Genomic DNA, 15,859 nt, shown 5'->3' on the forward strand with positions numbered 1-15,859 from the left:
TTAGGTTCCAATAAAAGTACAGCAAATACTACATTACAGGGAGACTTAAGGGCACCTTCTATGAAAATAAGAGATAGAATGGAAGAGCCAGTACATTAACAGTACCATGAAAGAAAAAAAAAAGATATTTAAAATAATTGCCCTCAATATACAAGAAAAAGAAGGGAGATGGTGGAAACAGTCAATGAAGTTCTGTATTTAAACCTAGATACAATGATAGAAATTACTTAGGAAAAAAGAAAAACCAGAACCAGAAAATAGGATACTGAAAAATAGAACAAAGGCTTAAAAAGCAAAATAAGCTTAGAAATATAGAGGAAATAAAAAAAAAAAAACATTAATGAGGATAATATATATGACAATACTTTTGAATCAATGTTTGGCTATATTTCAGAGCAAGAACAGATACACTGAAAATACACATTATAGACAAACAGGCACAGTGTAAACTGTAGTTTTTGTGAAATGTTATTTTCATTAGTAAAATAAATTTTTGAATATACTTACCCGATAATCATGTAGCTGTCAACTCCGTTGCCCGACAGAATTCTACGGAAGGGATACGCCAGCTATCACTATACTAGAAGGGGGTGTACTCACCAGCGCCACCTGTGGCCAGGTACTGCAGTACTTCTTGTTGACACCACCTCAATTTTTCCTCGGTCCACTGGTTCTCTATGGGGAGGAAGGGTGGGTCAATTAAATCATGATTATCGGGTAAGTATATTCAAAAATTTATTTTACTAATGAAAATAACATTTTTCAATATTAAACTTACCCGATAATCATGTAGCTGATTCACACCCAGGGGGGTGGGTGAAAACCAGTGTACATGACTAAAGGATAGCTAAGTATCCCGTATTTCATATAATCAGTTATTCAGAATAACAATGAAATAATAAGTACCTGGTAAGGAAGTCGACTTGAACCGTTACTCTGCCTTTAATAAGTTCGTCTTCCTTACTGAGCGCAGCGTTCCTCTTAGGAGGCTGAATCAACTCTAAGGTGCTAAAGTATACAGGGCTGCAACCCATACTAAAGGACCTCTACACAACCTTTAACCCAGGCGCTTCTCAAGAATGAATTGACCACCCGCCAAATCAAAAAAGGATGCGGAAGGCTTCTTAGCCTACCGTAACAACCCAAAAAACAACAATAAAAGCATTCAAGAGAAAGGTTAAAAAAGGTTATGGGATTAAGGGAATGTAGTGGCTGAGCCCTCACCTACTACTGCACTCGCTGCTACGAATGGTCCCAGGGTGTAGCAGTTCTCGTAAAGAGACTGGACATCTTTAAGATAAAATGATCCAAACACTGACTTGCTCCTCCAATAAGTTGCATCCATAATGCTCTGCAGAGAACGGTTCTTATTAAAGGCCATCGAAGTGGCTACGGCTCTCACTTCGTGGGTCCTTACCTTCAGCAAAGCAAGGTCTTCATCCTTCATGTGAGAATGGGCTTCTCTAATCAGAAGCCTTATATAATACGAAACTCCGTTTTTGGACATGGGCATCGAAGGTTTCTTGATTGCACACCATAAGGCTTCTGACTGTCCTCGTATAGGTTTTGACCTATTAAGATAATATTTCAGAGCTCTGACAGGGCAAAGAACTCTTTCTAGCTCGTTACCCACTATGTTGGAAAGGCTAGGAATTTCAAAAGATCTAGGCCAAGGACGTGAAGGACGTTCATTCTTAGCTAAAAATCCGAGCTGTAAAGAACATGTTGCAGATTCGGATGTGAACCCAATGTTCTTGCTGAAGGCGTGAACCTCACTAACTCTCTTAGCTGTTGCAAGGCAGACGAGGAAAAGAGTCTTGAGGGTAAGGTCCTTGAAGGAAGCTGACTGGAGAGGTTCGAACCTAGGAGACATAAGGAACCTTAAGACTACGTCTAGATTCCAGCCTGGAGTGGATAAACGACGTTCTTTAGAAGTCTCGAAAGATTTAAGGATGTCTTGAAGGTCCTTGTTGGAAGAAAGGTCCAAACCTCTGTGGCGGAGAACTGAAGCCAACATACTTCTGTACCCTTTAATCGTAGGAGCCGAAAGGGATCTCTCATTCCTTAGATGTAATAGGAAGTCAGCTATTTGGGTTACAGAGGTATTGGTAGAGGAAACTGCATTGGCTCTACACCAGCTTCGGAAGACTTCCCACTTGGATTGGTAGACTCTACGAGTGGATACCCTCCTTGCTCTGGCAATCGCTCTGGCTGCCTCCTTCGAAAAGCCTCTAGCTCTAGCGAATCTTTCGACAGTCTGAAGGCAGTCAGACGAAGAGCGTGGAGGTTTGGGTGTACCTTGTCTACGTGAGGTTGACGTAGAAGGTCCACTCTTAGAGGGAGAGTCCTGGGAACGTCGACCAGCCATTGTAGTACCTCTGTGAACCATTCTCTTGCAGGCCAAAGGGGAGCAACCAGCGTCAGCCGTGTCCCTTCGTGCGAGACGAACTTCTGAATGACTCTGTTGATGATCTTGAACGGTGGGAATGCGTAAAGGTCGAGATGGGACCAATTCAGCAGAAAAGCATCCACATGAACTGCTGCTGGGTCTGGAACTGGGGAACAGTACAACGGAAGCCTCTTGGTCATGGAGGTGGCAAACAGATCTATCGTAGGTTGACCCCACAAGGTCCAAAGTCTGTTGCACACGCTCTTGTGAAGGGTCCATTCCGTGGGGATGACTTGATCTTTTCTGCTTAGGCGATCTGCTGAGACGTTCATGTTGCCCTGAATGAACCTCGTTACTAGAGTGAGGTTTAGACTTCTTGACCAAATGAGGAGGTCCCTTGCTATCTCGTACAGGTTCCTCGAATGGGTCCCTCCCTGCTTGGAGATGTAAGCCAAGGCTGTGGTGTTGTCGGAGTTCACCTCCACCACCTTGCCTAGCAGGAGGGACTTGAAGTTCATTAGGGCCATATGAACTGCCAGCAGCTCCTTGCAGTTGATGTGGAGCGTTTCCTGTTCCCTGTTCCATGTTCCCGAGCATTCCTGTCCGTTCAAGGTCGCGCCCCAGCCAGAGTCTGATGCATCCGAGAAGAGATGAAGATTGGGGGTCTGAATCGCTAACGATAGGCCCTCCTTGAGAAGGAGGTTGGTCTTCCACCACAAGAGAGTGGTCTTCATCTCTTTGTTGACAGGAATAGAGACTGCTTCGAGCGTCAAATCCTTGTCCCAATGAGCTGCTAGATGGAATTGGAGAGGGCGGAGGTGGAGTCTCCCTAACTCGACGAACAGGGCTAACGATGACAGGGTCCCTGTTAGACTCATCCACTGTCTCACCGAGCAACTGTTCCTCTTCAGCATGCTCAGGATGCATTCTAGGGCTTGGCTTATCCTTGGGGCCGATGGAAAAGCCCGAAAATCCTGACTCCGAATCTCCATTCCCAGGTAAACTATGGATTGGGAGGGGATGAGCTGGGACTTTTCTAAGTTGACTAATAGACCCAGTTCCTTGATCAAGTCCAAAGTCCAGTTGAGACTCTCCAGACAGCGACGACTCGTGGAGGCTCTCAACAGCCAGTCGTCTAAATAAAGGGAGACTCTGATGTCCGATAAGTGGAGGAATTTTGCAATATTCCTCATCAGATGCGTAAACACCATAGGAGCTGTGCTTAGGCCAAAACACAGGGCTTGGAATTGGTACACAACCTTTCCAAAAACGAATCTCAGGAAAGGTTGGGAGTCTGGATGAATAGGAACGTGAAAGTAAGCGTCTTTCAGATCCAACGAGACCATCCAGTCCTCCTGCCTGACCGCTGCTAGGACCGACTTCGTCGTCTCCATAGTGAACGTCTGCTTGGTGACATAAGCATTGAGCGCGCTGACGTCCAGCACCGGTCTCCAACCTCCTGTCTTCTTGGCCACCAGAAAGAGACGGTTGTAGAAGCCCGCGGATTGATGGTCCCGGACTATAACCACTGCCTTCTTCTGTAACAGGAGCGACACCTCCTGGTGTAACGCTAGCCTCTTGTCCTTTTCCTTGTAGTTGGGAGAGAGGTTGATGGGAGAAGTGGTCAGAGGGGGTTTGCGGCAGAATGGTATCCTGTAACCCTCCCTTAGCCACCTGACAGACTGGGCGTCTGCACCTCTTCTTTCCCAAGCTTGCCAGAAGGTCTTGAGTCTGGCTCCTACTGCTGTCTGGAGAGGAGGAGAGTCAGTGTTTGCCTTTTGAAGTCTTGGGACCTTTCCTAGACCTGCTCCTGGAAGAGTCTGGACGGGAGCTTCCTCGGCTGGGGGCTCTGCCACGAAAGGGCGGAATAAACCTTGTAGCAGGAGTATCAGCCACTGGGGTGCGGTAAGTCCTGGGAACTGAGGGAGCAACCTTAGCCTTACGAGCTGAAGAGGCCACAAGATCATGAGTGTCCTTCTGAATCAGGGCCGCAGACAAATCCTTGACAAGCTCTTCGGGGAACAAGAACTTAGAAAGCGGAGCAAAAAGGAGTTGAGACCTTTGACAAGGTGTGATGCTGGAAGAAAGAAAAGAGCAAAGTTGCTCCCTTTTCTTAAGAACTCCTGAAACAAACATTGATGCAAGCTCGCCGGATCCATCCCGAATTGCTTTGTCCATGCAGGACATTATAAGCATGGCTGAGTCCTTGTCCGCAGGGGAGGTCTTCTTGCTCAAGGCCCCCAGGCACCAGTCGAGAAAATTGAAAATCTCAAAGGCACGAAATACACCCTTTAAGAAGTGGTCTAAGTCGGAAAAGGTCCAGCAGACCTTAGAGCGCCTCATCGCTGATCTACGAGGAGAGTCGACCAAACTTGAGAAATCAGCCTGGGCAGAGGCAGGGACTCCCAAGCCTGGTTCCTCTCCTGTGGCATACCATACGCCCGCCTTAGAAGTGAGCTTAGTAGGTGGGAACATAAAGGAAGTCTTCCCTAGTTGCTGTTTGGACTGCAACCAATCCCCTAATATTCTTAAAGCTCTCTTAGAGGATCTAGCAAAGACGAGCTTAGTATAGGCTGACTTAACCGGTTGCATGCCCAGCGAAAACTCAGATGGAGGAGAGCGGGGGGTAGCAGAAACAAAATGGTCCGGGTATACCTCTCTGAAAAGAGCCAGGACCTTACGAAAGTCAATGGGTAGAGGAGAAGACTTGGGTTCCTCCACGTCTGAAGAGGGATCTAGGTGCGCAGCTTCCTCCTCAGAAACCTCATCACCAGAGTGTAGCGAAGTGAGAGGTAAAGTAACAGCGGTATGCTGAACAGCAGAATCTGAACAAGCGGGTGCATAAACACTTGTGGTTTCATCCTCAAGTCTCTGTTGCTGAGTTAAAACCTGAGGTTCAGGCTGCAAAGACTGATCAAGAAGAGTGGAGGAAGGTAGGCGCATGGGTTGAGGTGGCTGACTCCTAGCATGAGCTTCCTGTCTCAAGAGTTGCGCTTGCTGCAAGGGTTGCGGATGCGCAGTAGCAGGTTCCTGAGGAACGAGTTGAGGTTCCTGAGGTGTGAGCTGCGAGAGTTGAGGTAGCGGCTGCGCAGAACGCAGTTCCTGTCTCGCGAGTTGAGGTTCCTGAGGTGCTAGCCTTAAGAGTTGAGGCTCTCGCCTTGAGGAGAGTTGAGGTCGCTGCAGCGAGAGCTGAGGTGGCTGCCTCATGGATGGAAGAGGTTGTCGTACCTCAAGAGGTTGTTGCCTCGATGGTCTAACCGCAAGAGGAAGAGGAGGAAGTAAAGCATAAGACTCCTGCTCCCATTGTTGAGGTTGCCTTAAGGAAGGCTGAGGTTGCTGCACACCGCTGGTAACTGGCAACTCAGAACGTGGTAAGGTAGCCTGAGGAACCTCAACTTCGTACGCCTGGCAGACTGGACTGCGGTGAGGCGGAGCGCTCGCAGGAGGAGGTGCAACCTTCTCAGCCTGAAACTCACGCATTAAGACCGCAAGCTGCGACTGCATGGACTGCAGCAAAGTCATCTTGGGATCAGCAGACGCTAAGGTCTGCTGAGGCAAAGCCTTAACAGAAGATGAGGTCTGTTGAGGTATCGCCTTACCCCTCTTAGGAGGTGTACAGTCACCTGATGACTGCGGAGAGTCAGAGCTAATCCAATGACTGCATCCGGGTTGTTGAACTCTTGAGGTCTGGACTTTACGTTTAAGAGGTCTGGAGACCTGAGTCCAGCGTTTCCTCCCCGATATTTCTTCTGCAGACGAGTAAAAGACGGGCTCAATCGTCTGCGGGTGGGAGTGACGGTCTCTGTAAGACACGCCCGCAACCACCGAGGATACTTCTGTGCGCCGATCAAGGCCTGCCGAACCCTTTTGCCCTTCGACATTGCTTCTCCCCTGGGCTTGGGAGCTTGCAAGAGGTCCCGGACTGGGAGGACGACTGGCACGCACAGAAGTACCCTCACGCACAACACTGACACTGACACTAGCACTCGGCACCGCACTGACACTAGCACTTGGCACAGCACTGGCACTATCACCTCCCACTGCACTTTTGACCTTAAGTTCTTTGACGTCTGCCAAAAGAGACTTATGGTCACTAACCACCGATTCCACTTTGTCACCTAAAGCCTGAATGGCACGCAAAACAACTGACATATCAGGCTGAGCACAAATAGTAGGTTCGGGGGTAGCCACTACAGGGGGAGGAAAAGGTTGAGGATCATGAGGTGAGGAAAAAAGCGAAGAGCGAGAAGAACTCCTCCTAACTCTCTCTCTCTCTCTAACTTGGTTGAATATTTAAGGAATCGAACAAATTCAAGTTCCGAAAGTCCGGCGCATTCCTCACATCGATCTTCCAACTGACAGGGTCTTTCCCTACAGTCAGAACAAGCGGTGTGAGGATCAACCGAGGCCTTCGGAATACGCCTATTACAAGACCTACATCGTCTATGGGGTGCTTGTGAAAGGTCAGACATCTTGAAACAAAGAGCAAGTCAAGGGGGATTCCAAATCAAGCAAAAGATCGTTAACCATTAATCAAAACCAAATAAAAGCTATCTAAGCTAATAGAAAGTTTCCAGTATAGCGAATAGCTGAAATCTTAGAGAAATACTTCACCAAAAACCGTGAACAATACTCCAAAATCATAAGCGTATCCAAGAACGTCTTGCCGGAAGCACGACAGAGGAAAAATTGAGGTGGTGTCAACAAGAAGTACTGCAGTACCTGGCCACAGGTGGCGCTGGTGAGTACACCCCCTTCTAGTATAGTGATAGCTGGCGTATCCCTTCCGTAGAATTCTGTCGGGCAACGGAGTTGACAGCTACATGATTATTGGGTAAGTTTAATATTGAAAAACTATATATGATTTAAACTATTTCTTTTTATCTTGCCTGGAATATATTAAAGAAAGTGAATCAATTGAGCTTCAACAACCATATATAGAAAACAGACAATAGTAAGTACATTTTTATTCAAAATAACATTGAAAAGAAAGAAATTTTAAAACAAAAACTGCATGAGACAAAATATAAAAATAGAAAATAAAAACTTAAATTACATCACAAAACACTAAAGGACCAGTAGTAAAAGCTTTGCTTAAACCCCAAACTACTACTTTTACAGCACAAATTAATTTAATCATTTGAATGGTCCTTTAAAGACTTCAACATAGATTTTGTTGACTTCGCAGTATTCAATAGGTTATCAGAAGGACCAAGGTAATGAATCTGAGTATCTCTTTGACAGCAACAATGATGTATCGTTGTTGAGATGTGGAGGAAAAGTTCCTGAACAAATACGGATGCTTGGCGCGAGTTGGGTTAGGATAGGATACATTTGGTAAAATCAATATTTAGTGGTAGGCTACTCCTGGAAATACAGTTGCACTGCAGATTAACATAAACAACGCACCATGGGTTTTAAAATACTACGTGATTTGATTGAATTATATTTCTCAAGAATACAAATCTGCTATAAACTTTACCTTCAATAAAAGTCTGGCACTAGGCTGGGCTGGCCTTTGGTTATCGTATCTTTAGGTTTCAAGTTTAATACAGACTGAGAGGTCTCAGTGAGCTCTACAATCACTTTCCTACACTCTATGAACAGGTACTCCAAAGTTACCAAATACAACTCAACTGATGATGAAAATGTTGAGAACCACTTATGGTGTCATAGGGTTGGCTAACCTTGACTGGGGTACGGTTGCCAGATGTATGATAGGACATAGAGAAAACAGCTTTTAATATAGTTGACATTTATAGATAAACAATGGTAAAAGGATACAGAAATGAGCTTTTACCTCCTATAATGGTGTGCCAAAATTACATACGAGAACTGGTGGGCTAGACTAGCTTGGGCCAAAGCATAACTAAAAGTCAATTTTCATGTCACTTTACTTTAAGTCTAGCGGTTTCTAAACAACTCCTTGACCTATCGGGCTTTCACAATGTGGGTGTTACCTGCTATGTGAAATGTCAGTACATTTGTATAGCTAAAAAGGCGTTTTAGTGACGTTAATCCGTCTTCTAGTGGCCCACTAGGACGAAACGGTATCACATTAAAGTTATTTGCAATGGTCTGCTAAGCTGATCAATTAATCGTGGGCTACAACCAAGCTAGGTTAAAGATTCCAAGGTTACGTACTTTACATGAAACACACACACCAACTTCTATGACGTTACACTGGTGGTGATAATCAGCCTGCGATTATGCAAGAACAGGCACGATCCTTTCCTTACGCGAACAGCTATGTTGCGACCGAGAGCGATCACGATCTCAAGAGGTAAACTCACCAACAATACAGACCGGATAAGATATACACTTACCGTTACGCAAAACAAATAATAAAGATCCCCTGTTTAACTGGCACGTTCTGTTGAGATGATGATAACGGGAGTAACCTTGACGATTCCAAGGGGCTGCAGGAGAGCCACTTTCACCAGGGATTCCGCAATTGACCCTTCCGCTGTGAATTGCTGCGTCCGGCACCGTAGGGAAGAAGCTCGCAAACCTATCTAATCTAGAACTTTATTCTGTCAGTAGGTCAACGGACTTATGTTTGGCCCTGGCAAAGCTTACACTGTATCACTGGGTCACAGGGTCTGGCTTAATATAGAACTACAATACTACGGTACTGCGCTAAATACAGTACACTTCATCTTACTGAAATATATTTCAATGGTTAGTTGGTTGCCTGTTTTTGTGGGATATTTCTGTTATCAAAAGAAGGGAAGTGACAAAACACAACGATGAAATTAACGAACCATTTCATTTCGCTATTTCTATTACATAAGCATCGCCTCCAATTAATTTTAGTTTGGCTCACTGAATCTGATTTAAAACTGCGTTGAAATGTACTTTTTTTATTGTTGCTCACATTAATTGGTACTTAAAATTGATAACCTAACTAAAACACAGAAACATCTGTGTAAATCTATTGTATGATAACACTTCAGGAACTTAAAAAAATAGCATTTGTATAATCAAATTGGGTGCAGAGTACAAACGACTTATGTTAAATTTATCTTTTATTAAATAGTAAATTCCTTGTCTATGTGTTTGTGAAACTGTAAATAGATTATAACATAGTGCAGCTTGAATGTCTTCTTTGTTTTCATTTCTTTATCTCATTATTTATTATTCAAGCAATTGTTCCAATAAAAAAAAACTTAGAATATGTTCAAGCGTATGAAACGATAGCTTTTCTCCTAGTGTTGGTTCCATAGATGCATATAGATACTAATGCCAACTAAAATTACTGGAGTAAAGTGTCTTTTTTCAATATGTTTAGCCGCCGTTGTACCTCTCTATAGATTCTTTCTATGTATTCGGTGTTCCGTAAATCAAAACAAACATTAGTTCGAGTCTTCTTCTTGTTTTTCGTATCTCGTATGACATTGATTTTCATTATTGATATACAAATAACGTGCAACATAATTTTTTTCCACGTAGAGCAGGCCCTAACATTTACACACACACACACACACACACACACACACACACATATATATATATATATATATATATATATATATATATATATATATATATATATATATATACTGTATATGAAATCAACATGAAAAGATAGAGGAGAGGTGATACAGTGAATGAGAAGTAAATGAGATATCTGTTCGCAGCTAAAATCAAAAGTCTTGGATACGGCGTAGGATTGGAATTTGCGATGCAGATAGCAAGACTGTTAGAATTAGCTGTATACGTAGTACTACGTACAGGCTGGTAAAATTCAAGAAAACTCAAATGATAATCAAAATTATGAAATATCTTATGCAACATGCTCAAGCAACTAACTGAACAATGGTGCTAGGGATTAATGTCCAGATCAGGAATGAGGAATATAATAGACTGTAAGTTTTTGTCTAACAAAATAAGATGCGAGTCACCAGCTGAAGACCAGACAGGCGAACAATACTCAAAACATGGTAGAATTAAAGATATATATATATATATATATATATATATATATATATATATATATATATATATATATATATATATATATATATATATATATATATATATATATAGTGCAGTTAAAAAAAAACACCGGGTGTGTTTCGTAAAAGTAAATTTGCAATAAAGTATCATGCCTAAAATTTCAAATAAATTAGTTAAAAAAGACATTGCCAATGCAAAGATCGATGTTAAGATACATTTGTCCTTGGCTTACTTACAATCATGCTCAAAGTTTTGCTAGGGTTCAACTTCATACGGTACCCCATAATTGTTCACCGTGTTATTTCAGCAGGATCTATATTAAGAAAAACAGAAACTGCAAATACACATACAGGATATGGACTTGATATAAGAAAAAAAGTAGGATCATCTGTATATGCAACTAGCTTGTTTTCTAGGCCAAAACACATATCATGCGTATATAGTATGAAAAGTAATGGGCAAAAACGTTACCTGATTAACACTAAATATTACATTCCTATAGTCCCTGTGGTGCTAATCAACAACTACTCTTTATAGTCTATGCCTTAAAGATTCAATAATGATACTCAGGAAAGACCCACCTACTCCCACGTGTTTGAATTTGAAAAGAAGGACCTCGAGAATAGTAAGGTCAAAGTCAATAATAAAATCAAGGCCAATCATATGAACTTCCTGATCACAATCAAGGGATTCCTGCCCAGCATTGGAAATTGTAAAAAGTGCATCAAATGCTCCAATGCTTTTGTGAAAGCCAAAATAGAAAACGGGGAACAGATGGTTATCATCAGCATACATATTTAGATGCTCTGCCAAAAGACATTCCAAAACTTTAGATAATATGAGTTATGGGAATTGGGCGCTGATCAACATCGTTAGAGCTATCACAAACACGTTTACCTATTGGAGTAACATTACCAATTCTATATCAAATGCTGTAAAGAATATCTTCTTTACCTTGCAAAGAAATAACAGACAACTCAAGAGCTATTATATCACCTGTCTTTAACAGTCAAATTACAATCCTTTTCAATTGAAACATAAAATCTAAGCAACAGCTCTTAGTTGAGTATAACTATTCCAAGTCATATCTAATCTACTATTTCCGAAGATGATACTGTCCTTATTCTCCAAATAAGTGTGCCTACAATCATCGTTGAACCAAAGTTTGTCATTGATTCGGTATTTTAACACACGAAACGGAATACCCTTATCAATCATATTGACCAGATATTTATCTAAGAGAACAACAGGCTCAACCATTTTATAATATTATGATCAATTCAAATGCAGAAGATCACTCAGAAGGCCATTCCAGTTTAATTGAGATTATATAAACAGTATTTCTTATAAGAGCATTACATATTAGGGACAGACTCCTCAGTCTTAATTACTAACAAAACAAACTCATAATCAAATTTCCCCAATGGAGGACAAATATCGCTAGTTATAACACCAGGGTAATCAGTGTATACTAGGTCCAAGTAATAACCAGCCTTGTGAGTAGCCTCACTTTTGATTTGCTCACAGGGTGATTCAGTGGTCAGTAGGAGAAAAAGAATTGACAAAATTCCTATGATGAACATTGGAATTACCATCAGACTCAAGAAGAGCCTTTTTATCATCTCTTATCTTAGCCATATAGGTAAAAAAGACAATGGAAGATAGAACCATCCAAGTCTGGATTCCGATAAATGGAACATAAATAAAAGTGGTTATGACTGCCACACATTTTTAAGTCCTGAATCTCAGTGACATCAACATTCATAACAGGACTTGAGAGAAGCAGGGTTCTTAGTCCTAATAATCACTGTCATTCCCCTTTCCAAAAGAATGACATCCCGTTTTTTAATGGAACGTAATGGAATACCATACTGTCTGGAGACAGCTGTAAGATCTCTAATGTAGCCATGTAGTCCAAAACTATTGCAATACAGTAAGTAGACGACACTGACGCATCCTGGGACGCACAGGTCCTGGATTTGTTCAATATCTCCGGAGAAAATAAGAATTAAAAACAATAAAAAGGTTTCCCCATGCTTGTGAAAAATATTAACATTAATGGTTACCATAAAAAACACCATGTACACGACTGTATATACAGAGAAAATATAAATGCAAGCCATATGCTAATAGACAAAATATCAGATAACATTGGTCAATATGGCGGAATGGACACACCATGCCGGGCTTAGTACCCTCCAGCATAGCCACTTCAAAAAAAAAAGTAACGATAGTTTCGTAAATGATTATCATATTGGAAGATAAGGGAGCAGACAGGGAAAAGTCAATCTCTTGATGAACCATTATGTTTCTTTGGCTCTTCTATTAAGCCAGCCCTACACCGTATATTAAAATTACTGTTTTGTTCAGCTGATTTTGTAAACTTAAGAACAAAAAGATAAATATTTTTCATCACTGAAGTCTTCTTCAAAATCAGAGCTAAAGAAAAAGAAACTACACTTTTATTAACCGAATATCAGCATTTCAGCAAAGAAATGGTTTTATCAGTTATTAGATATTATATAACTCTCAAGGGTTTTTATTTTAAACACAAAACGTATTTATCACTCAAACATTGACATGTTGTTAGGAGAGGCTGAGTGTTCCTAACATCAATCTATACCTGTAGTTTTATTCTGAATAAAGAATACTATACAACACATCGTTATTTCCAGAGCTATTCTCAATCAACACTAACAGATTTTTATATTTCTACCGCACCGTAGATATTCAATTCATATCATATTCAGCTTTGTGGACTTAGTGTGCTATATCATAAAATTACAAGCTACAAAATTTCTATAACAGAATAGGGAATGGCCTATTGGAAACGTCCCTGGTTGGCGATCTGCCGGACAGGGGTTCCAGCTCGGCTCAAGCTCGATAATTTCTTGTAGTATCTGCAACCTCACCATCCTTGTGAGCTAAGGTCTACCTGCTGAGTCATCAGCACCCATTTTCTGGCCCTTCCTGGTCCTAGCTTGGGTGTAGAGCATTATCCTGCTAGGGTATTGTCACTGTCCTTTGCCTCTGCCATTCTTGACCGACCTTTAAACCTATGATATATCTAAGGGAGTGAAAAATTACTGACAATATTTCATGTTCCCTTCTGCGTCTCCGCCCCCCCCCCCCCCCCCCCCCCACCCCCACCCCGCTGTCTAACTTTTCGAACATAACATGATTCCAGTTTTTATCTTTCATTCCATAACAAATTCACTGGACTCTACGAATCTCAATGAGTGGTCTGCCTCTGTTATTTAACACACGTAAAATAACAACGAGAGAATTTTCATTGTGTAACTAAGATAGTAATCCGAGAAGTCAATGATACTAGAATAGTTGACCAAATATTTTATTAAAGTTTTGAATTGTCATACTGTATATAATCTCAACAGGTGGTTTCCCATTTCTATCTGCATTGAATATCTTAATGCACCATATGGCAATAATAAGATATTAAAGCAAGCTCACTAAAATGGTAATGATGATTTTATTAACTAAGAGGATTTAACCATATTAAAGTGTCAAGCATCGGAAAATGGTAAGTGTATTGGAATTAAACTTAAAAAAAAAAATTATATACACGATTATTATTTACACGTGAATTAGTGCCATACGTGGTGCGTTATTATTATTATTATTATTATTATTATTATTATTATTATTATTATTGTTGTTGTTGTTGTTGTTGTTGTTGTTATCACTTACTTACTTACTTACTTAACTACAACCCTAGTTGCTAAAGCAGGATGCTATAAGCCCAATGGCTCCAACAGAGAAAATAGCCTAGTGAGGAAAGGAAATAAGGAAATAAATAAACTACAAGAGAATTAATGAACAATTTTAATAAAATATTTGAAGACCAGTAAAAACATTGAAATAAATCTTTTATATATAAACTATAAAAACTTTAAAAAAACAAGAGTAAGATGATTGAGATGAGTATTGTGCCAGACTGTACCCTCAAGCAAGAGAACTCGAGCCCCAGACAGTGGAAGACCATGGTACAGAGGCTATGATACTACCCAAGATTAGAGAACAATGGTTTACTTTTGGAGTATCCTAGAAGAACTGCTTACCACAGCTAGTCTCTTCTACTCTTACCAAGAAGAAAGTAGCCACTGAACAATTACTGACATGTCTATAGCGATTGTAAAATGTCAACAATATTATATCTGATTATTTTTAATCTTACGAGTAATTTCTGTTCATATGACATCATCAGAGAATTCACTTAGGCTTGCGAAAGTTACCGGGTCACAGATCAGACAAGTGCGTGTAACGAATACAAACGTTTCGGTTGGCGGTGAAAGTAACTGCCCGAGGTATGCATTGGCAGCCTTCATAAAGCATGTCATGAATATTTTGTTTAATTGTGCGGTCGCTTATTTTGAATGAATATTCAATAGGCATATATGATTCACTGTTAGCCTATATTCCTTCGTGTTACAGCATCTTATAAATTCTTGCTTTGAACAACAAAGTTCGCAGAGAAGCAACATCATCCACCACCATCACGTTCAAGATCTAAAGGACATTAATGTGTGTTGTAGGTGATCATACTTGGCACCTACTGAAATGAGAGGGACATGTGCTTTTATGATATAACTTTGACAGATTATCACTCAAATAATCGACATTTATTACACCATTGAACCTCTGTCTCGTGGCACACAGTATCCAATGATGTATTACATATTCTTTGGATCCCGTATACGAATCTAGTGACATTGAAACGACGTACGTCTTGTTGATCTAACGCCGATTACATAATCGGTTATCCAACGGTTAGGGTCTCTCTAAAGAGACAGATCAAACTTAGAATAAATAAGCAACATATTAAATTACTCAAACTGTTTCTATCCTCACACTGAATTCTTAAAGGTATGCGTGTGTTTAAATTCTGACCACACAAAGAAGCACAGTTTTCTTGTAACTGTTCGAAGTTACGTGCTTTGTTTATTCAATATGTTTTATTTGTTCTATTACTTTCTATAGGTATGTATTTGACCCATTAACATTCGCTCTCCATAGACGTAACGTGATTAGGTTTTATGTAAGGATACGCATGACGTAGAATCGTAGATGACCTCATTTCCTACGCACAACACTGTGAAGATAAGAGTACCGAAGAGTGAGATGATTCGTACTTTGTGACGTTTTATTTTTATATTAAAATAGATCTAATCCTCATTATTTTCTATTGTAGAAAAATCAATGTAGTTGAAAGTTACAGGCTAAATTTTTCTCACTATGAAGCTGGCATTTCATGCATTATGTCAATTTCTCACAGCAAGGACCGCCAGCAGTACATCGAATTCTATAAATACACACTGTGATATTCCTTCTTGTCTTGTTCGTATGTATGGCTGCGCTCCCTGTTTATTTAGTCCTTTCCTCTCCAATACCTCTTCCGGGTCATTTTATTATTATTATTATTATTATTATTATTATTATTATTATTAGCCAAGCTACAACCATAGTGGATAAAGCAAGATACTATAAGCCCAA

At 40.7% G+C, this 15,859-nt stretch overlaps 1 protein-coding gene across 5 annotated transcripts in view; it reads right to left on the reverse strand.

Moving 5' to 3' along the window:
* LOC137652344 (mannosylglucosyl-3-phosphoglycerate phosphatase) overlaps positions 1–15,859 on the reverse strand; it is a 266,291-nt gene that overhangs the window by 231,635 nt on the left and 18,797 nt on the right. The window contains exon 1 of one of the 5 annotated variants that reach the window (XM_068385697.1): positions 8,716–9,037. The exons of 2 other annotated variants lie outside the window; for them this stretch is intronic. The gene's annotated coding sequence lies outside the window, so the exon portion shown is untranslated. Of the gene's footprint in view, positions 1–7,871; positions 8,144–8,189; positions 8,524–8,715; positions 9,038–15,859 lie in introns of those variants that run through there. 2 more of the 5 variants (XM_068385698.1, XM_068385699.1) reach the window with 2 other exon arrangements.

The sequence above is a fragment of the Palaemon carinicauda genome, chromosome 13 (assembly GCF_036898095.1).
Source record: "Palaemon carinicauda isolate YSFRI2023 chromosome 13, ASM3689809v2, whole genome shotgun sequence".
NCBI classification, from domain to species: Eukaryota; Metazoa; Arthropoda; class Malacostraca; order Decapoda; family Palaemonidae; genus Palaemon; species Palaemon carinicauda.